Source organism: Megascapheus bottae, chromosome 9 (assembly GCF_031878675.1).
Source record: "Megascapheus bottae isolate mThoBot1 chromosome 9, mThoBot2.hap1, whole genome shotgun sequence".
Taxonomy (NCBI): domain Eukaryota; kingdom Metazoa; phylum Chordata; class Mammalia; order Rodentia; family Geomyidae; genus Megascapheus; species Megascapheus bottae.
Window position 1 is genome coordinate 67,011,838 of NC_143517.1, and position 6,000 is coordinate 67,017,837.

The 6,000-nt window shown below is 58.2% G+C and overlaps 1 protein-coding gene across 3 annotated transcripts in view; it reads right to left on the bottom strand.

Annotated features, from left to right (window-relative positions):
- The window catches only part of Slc45a4 (solute carrier family 45 member 4), a 57,637-nt gene extending 53,187 nt beyond the window's left edge, over positions 1–4,450 (bottom strand). Inside the window, exon 1 of one of the 3 annotated variants that reach the window (XM_090339479.1) lies at positions 4,388–4,450. The gene's annotated coding sequence lies outside the window, so the exon portion shown is untranslated. Of the gene's footprint in view, positions 1–3,984; positions 4,022–4,387 lie in introns of those variants that run through there. The other 2 variants (XM_090339477.1, XM_090339478.1) reach the window with 2 other exon arrangements.
- Positions 4,451–6,000: the final 1,550 nt, after the last annotated feature.

Consider the following 6,000-nt stretch of genomic DNA (forward strand, 5'->3'; position numbering starts at 1 on the left):
ACTAACAGACTAACTCTAAAGCTTTTCCAATCTAACCCACTAGACTTATGCTAATAAAAATGGCTTGTCATTGAAAAAAGCTGCCCTCTCTGGCCCTCAGCTAGTCCTCCCCTTACATCTAACACATTTCTGAAACATGATTTCATCTCCACCTTCAAATTAAAAAAGACAGAGGCTACAGCACAGGTTCACCATGCACAAGCTTATCCCAACCCCCAGCCAAAAGAAAAATTGAGGGGAGAATATTCCCTTCCCACTACAAAGCAATCACATTCTTCTGGATTAATACATTTCCCTCGAATGATGACTACAATAAAGAGCTTATTTAAATCTTGCCTTTTGGGGGGGGGGCTTACAATATCTAAATGATTGCTTAGGATGTACACTGAGATTTGTGACCCGACATCAGACCAAACACCCAGGAACCTGTCTCCATGGCTCCCCATCCTCTACTTCAGGGCATGCTGTGTATTTTGATTTGAGATTTCCCTTGCTTTGAAACGAAGATGTGCTTGCCAACCAACGCAAGCGGCTCAGTGTTCTGAGGCTGAACCTGGAAGACCCAAGCCACAAAATTCAAGTAGCAGTAGAACCCCAGGATGCAAGGCACTTCCCCACCCCCACTCCTGGGCTGTGCTGGGGTTCAGGAATGCAGTTTCCCCACTGCCAGCAAACCCCACACAGGTCTGGGAGGATGGAAACAGCAGGGCCTGCTCTCAGCAAGGCCTCCCTGGCACTGGTTAGGATCTGGTCAAACTTAAGGCCTGAGACGGGTGCAGGATTCCAGGTCCCCACTCTGAACTGACTGGTACCCTCTGACTCCTGCGTGGGGGTGGACAATGCTTAGCACACAAAGTATGCCCTCTTGGCCGCTCCCCAAGAGACTCCCTCACAATAAACCCATGTTTTGGAGCCCTTTATAGATAAGATGAAATCCAAATCCAAAAAAGGCAGAAATGGATAACAGGTAAGAGCCTATCTCAGGAAAGGATCCAGCCACAAGGATGAACGCCTGTGAGTCCTGCTACAGAGGCAGAGGGGTAGGTAGGAAGACTGAAGACCAGAGCAAAGGCTGCCTGGATCAAAAGCATGAAACTCCATCTGCAAAATTAATAAGTGAACACTGCTGAAATGGAACACTTGCCTAGTAGGTGCAGGCCGTGAATTCAAATTCCAGTACTGAGGGAGAAACAACAGACCCCTCTTTCTCACCAAAGGACCCTACGCCACATAGCTAAACTGAACTCAGGCCCATCTCCTCAGCCTCAGGGTTGTGTTGTTTCCCACCACCTGTCTCTGAAACCAAGCAGTGGGACCTCTTCTGAGATGGGCCTTTGAGGATCCAAGTGTTCTGGGCCTCAATACCCAAACCGTGCAGGCAGTAGCCCTCTGCCACGGCTCTGGATCTCTAGGGAAGGCAAGTACAAGAGGAAAACACAAGCAGGGGACACTGCTGTCCCTCCCCCACTTTCATCTTCTTTTGGAGGGAAACTTTTTGGACAGCCTTTCTTAACAAAGCCCAAGCTGGCCTTAAATAAGCTGCTGTCTTCCTGCCCCAATCTCCCCAGTGCCAGCATGTTTTCATCTCATTTAAATGCCACCTTTTAAGTCACTTGCCAGGGAAGCCACTACAGGAAACCTACAGGCTTTTCCCCACAAGACCAGGGACTGGCAGTGCCTAGGGGTGCACCTATTCTGTCTTCTGGGCAGGGCAGCCCTTCAGCAGCCCAGGACTCTTCATGTGTGCCAAACGTGGAAGGGCTCAGAATCTGAGGCTGAGGAAGTCCTAGAAGTCTTAGAAGTCCTGTCTTAAGCCGGCTGCGGTCTCTCACGCCTGTAATCCTAGCTACTCAGGATGCTGAGATCTGAGGATCCAAGTTCAAAAGGACCTGAGACTCTTTTTTTTTTTTTTTTTTTTTTTTTGCCAGTCCTGGGTTTGAGCTCAGGGCCTGAGCACTGTCCTTGGACTTTCTCAAGGCTAGAGCTCTACCACTTGAGCCTCAGCACCACTTCCGGCTTTTTTTCTATGTATGTGGTACCGAGGAATCGAACCCGGGTCTTCATGCATGCTAGGCAAGCACTTTAACCACTAGGCCAAACTCCCGGCCCCTGGACCTGAGACTCTTATCTCCAATTAACCTCTAGGAGTAGGGCTTGGCTCAAGGGTAGGGTGTTAGCCTTGAGCTGAAGAGCTCAGGGACAGCGCCTAGGTTCAGGTCCCATGGCCCACCAAAAAAAAAAAAAAAGCTCCTTGTTCACTGATTTCGGTGGAGCAGTGCTGCTAATCCAGACAAGGGGCACTGTCTGGGACCACTAGGGCCTGCGGGTTCTCCACCCCCTAGGTAGCTGCTCTTCAGTGGTGAGCTTTGTTCCTGACCCTGGGCTTTCCCTCAGCTCCTGGCTTGGAATCCAGGTGCCGCTCTAATGGTGTCTTACCTAGTGCACCCTCGTTGACACAATTACACAAAATTTAAAAAATCCGAGGCATCACAGGAGGCTAGCACAGAGCAGCGTCTTTACCCATCCTTCACAGGACCACAACTTCTAGCATGTTCTGGCTCCACAAATTACAGACACAGCCCTGCCAGGGGCATTCCCTCCCAAGGGGACTGGCAATTTGGGGCCGTCTGTCACTACAGTGTTTACCAGTAGCCCTCACCCTGTGCCAGCGCAGGAGGCTGTCACAACTTACCCCTGATGGCTACCTAGTCATCAGGGTTCTTAAACTGTGCAACAGGGTAAGGGATTGAAGAGGTGGGGGTGCACCAGCCAAAAACTGATGATGGCAGCAGCTAGATCCTCAGTACTGTCCTTCCCTGGTCCTTCCTCCCTGCGTTCCTGATATCACCGGTGAAGCAAATTCAGCCCAAATACCTTGCCAAGCTCCCTCTTCCATGAGGGATGAGCTACTACTGCTGTCGCCACCTCAGTCACAGCCACCACCCCCACCCCTTGCAAATCTCCCTGCTCCAGAAAGGGCAGAAACTGGTTTGCTGCTTTCCTCCGCCCCTCCCCCTCTCCCTCCCCACCAATGAGCAACTTAAGAGGGTGTTAAAAGCTGCAAGCCACTTTGGAGATCACCCAGTCCAATCTCTGATCTGCTTTTACTATGCAACCAAAGCCAAGGCTACAGGCACGGCATCTCTGCAAACAAAATCTGCATGGCCCAGGGAGCTGGCCCTAGACAGCTGCCCCCTTCCCCACAGAGAGGCAGGCCAGACAAACCCACCTCTTCCTAACACCAATGTGCTTCTCAAGCTCTGCAAATAGCCACAACGACAACCAACCTGAGTGGGACTGAAGTCCTGGATTTTAAGAGGATGACCTCTTTCCCCTGAAGCTCCTGATCTTTTATCCCAGAGTCGCCTTCCACCTGGAGCCCACATGGCTTCAGGCCACAACTGCCCCTCTCTCCACTGTGGGGCTTCTAATAAAATCTCTCCAGAGTGTTACGCTCTACTCACTCTAACTTAATACATAATTGAGACCTAGTAGGTATGTAAGGAAATTATTTGAGGCTGGGGGAAGGCAGTGGTGGAGCCTGGGTGCTGCCCCGAGCTGCCGGTGTTCTGTTGTACTCGACCACTTTGGGGCACAGCTCTCCTTCTGGCTCTCTGGTGGTGGACCGGAGATAAGAGTCTCAAGGCCTCTCCTGCCGGGGGCTGCAGCTTCTATGCTCTGCTTTCCTTACCACAAGAACAAAACAGCAGAGGGGAGGCTTCCTACTGCACCCCGCACGGGGGGTGCTGCTCCCCAACAGCGGGGTCTCGGGACCCCGTCAGGTGACCTTCCCAGCAGCTGCTCCTGCCGCAGGGCCCTCTTCTCAGGCCAGCAGCTCGGTCTGCCAGGGTCAGCTGGGGTACCCCAGCCTCCCGGAGGGCCCGGCGCCCTTCCTCCGCCGGGAAGGGGAGGATGGACGAGCCGCAGCCCTCCCCGGGCCCGGCCCTGGCCGGGACGCGCTCCCCACCGCGGCGGGCCGCGCACCTTGGAGGCGGAAGGGTTAAGATGGAGGCCCGGGGAGGCCGGGCGGGCGGGCGGGGGGCAGGTGTGCCAGAGGCCCCGGCCCCGTCAGGGCGTCGTCGAACGGACACCCTGGAACGGAGCCCCAGCCCGAGGGGCGGCGGGGGGCGGCGGGGCCCAACTCTCCCAAGTTGGAGGCGGCGGGCCGGGGCCCGGCTCGGGGCAGGGCGGAGAGGGGCGCGGGGCGGGCCGGCGTGGGCGCCGCCGGGCGCGGACGCGGGCGGGCAGGTGCAGCCGGCGGGCCGGGGGGCCGGGCCCTCCCCGGGGGAGACGCGGGGCCCGGCCGCCCGGCGGAGGCCCGGGCCGCGCGGGGCGGGGGGAGGCCGGGTGCGGGGCCCCTCGAGTGCGGGGCCCGGCGGCCGCTCACCTGTCTCCTCCGGCCGGGGCCGCGGGCGCGGCGGCGGAGCGGCGGGCCGGCCGGGCGGGCGGGCGGGCGATGGGGGGGGGGCGCGGGCCCCGGGCGCACCGGGGTGGCGGCGGGGCGGCCGGCCGGGCGGACGGTCCGTCAGTCAGCGACGCGGGCGCGGAGAGAGGCGCTGCGAGGCTGCGGCCGGCGCGCGGGGACAACGCCGCTTTATCGGGTCGGAAACAGCCGCTCCGCGCCGCTTCCGCTGACGCAGCGCCGGCCTGCGCCTCATGACTATGCAGCGGCTCCGGGGGCGGGGCCAGATCCGCACGTGCGGATTGGCCGCACGGCGAGAAGCCCCGCCCCCGCCGGGTCGAGCCCCGCCCCCTGGGGCCTCCGGGGCGTGGCTCCCCCCACCCCACCCCGACTCAGTGCCGCTGGGGGCACCGAGTCCCCCCCGCAGATCACGGCGGCGGGTCCCCCTTGATGGGTGGAGCTTAAGCCAGCCAGCCCCTGCTCCCGTCCCGCTCCTCCCATTACCTCTCCCCACCTCTCCCCTGGATGTCTACCCCCAATCCGGGCCCCCGCAAGCCCCGCCCCCAGAGGCCGCCCCGCCCCCCGGCTCCCCCAGGCCCCGCCTCCACCTCACCCCCATCCGGGCCCCCGCAAGCCCCGCCCCCCAAAGGCCGCCCCGCCCCCCGGCTCTCCAGGCTCCTCCTCCATCTCTCCCCCTCCCCACCCCGCCTGCCTCCCCCTGGATGGCAGCTGGGCGAGTGCCCTGGAGACCTGGGTAAGGCTCCGGAACAGACCTGTGCCCAGGGCACTTGGGGGGCCGGACCCCCCGTCCTGGGTCTCCCCACACGCAGAATGGCTCTGACCCTCTTTGTGAAGGCTGGAGAAAGGGCTTGGGTAATGAATGAACGGACAGGGGTCATACAGCCCTGTTCAGGTCCCGGCCTAAGCCCTGGCCGGGGTTTAAGTACTGCAAGTCTCAGAGCCTTGATGATGATATCCAAAGATGCATCTCAAAGTGTCCTGCCTGCATAGCCTGCGGACGTGGATGGGGAGCTCTCTGCTGGTGGGATGCAGGAATGTAGCTTTAAAAGGGCCTGGAGGAGGGTAGGGGACCGCAGTGGCTCATTCCTGTAATCCTAGTTACTCAGGAGGCTGAGATCTGAGAATGGTGGTTTGCAGCCAGCCTGGGCAGGAAAGTCTGTGAGGCTCTTATCTCCCATTAACCAGCCAACAGCTGGAAGTAGAGCTGTGACTCAAGTGGTAGAACACTAGCTTTGAGTGGTAAAAGCTAAGGGACAGCACCCAAGCCCTGAATTCGAGTCCCAGTGTGACCACACACAGCACTTCTCTCCTAGAGGCATACCTCGCATCACCCTCTGTTCAAAGCACTGTAGCCTCAAACTAGAAATGACTCAAGTGCCCAACACATAAAAAGTTATGCATTCACTAGATGGAGTGACGATTGCTGACAATTCCATCAACCCTGTGAATGACTCACACAAATGACCTTGTACGAAAGACATTAGACACACACAGAAAGCACAGACATTTCTGCTTTTGGTAAGGTGTCCAGTGTGTGTAGCTGCTGTTGGGAGTTGGGACAGTCAATCTCCAGGGAA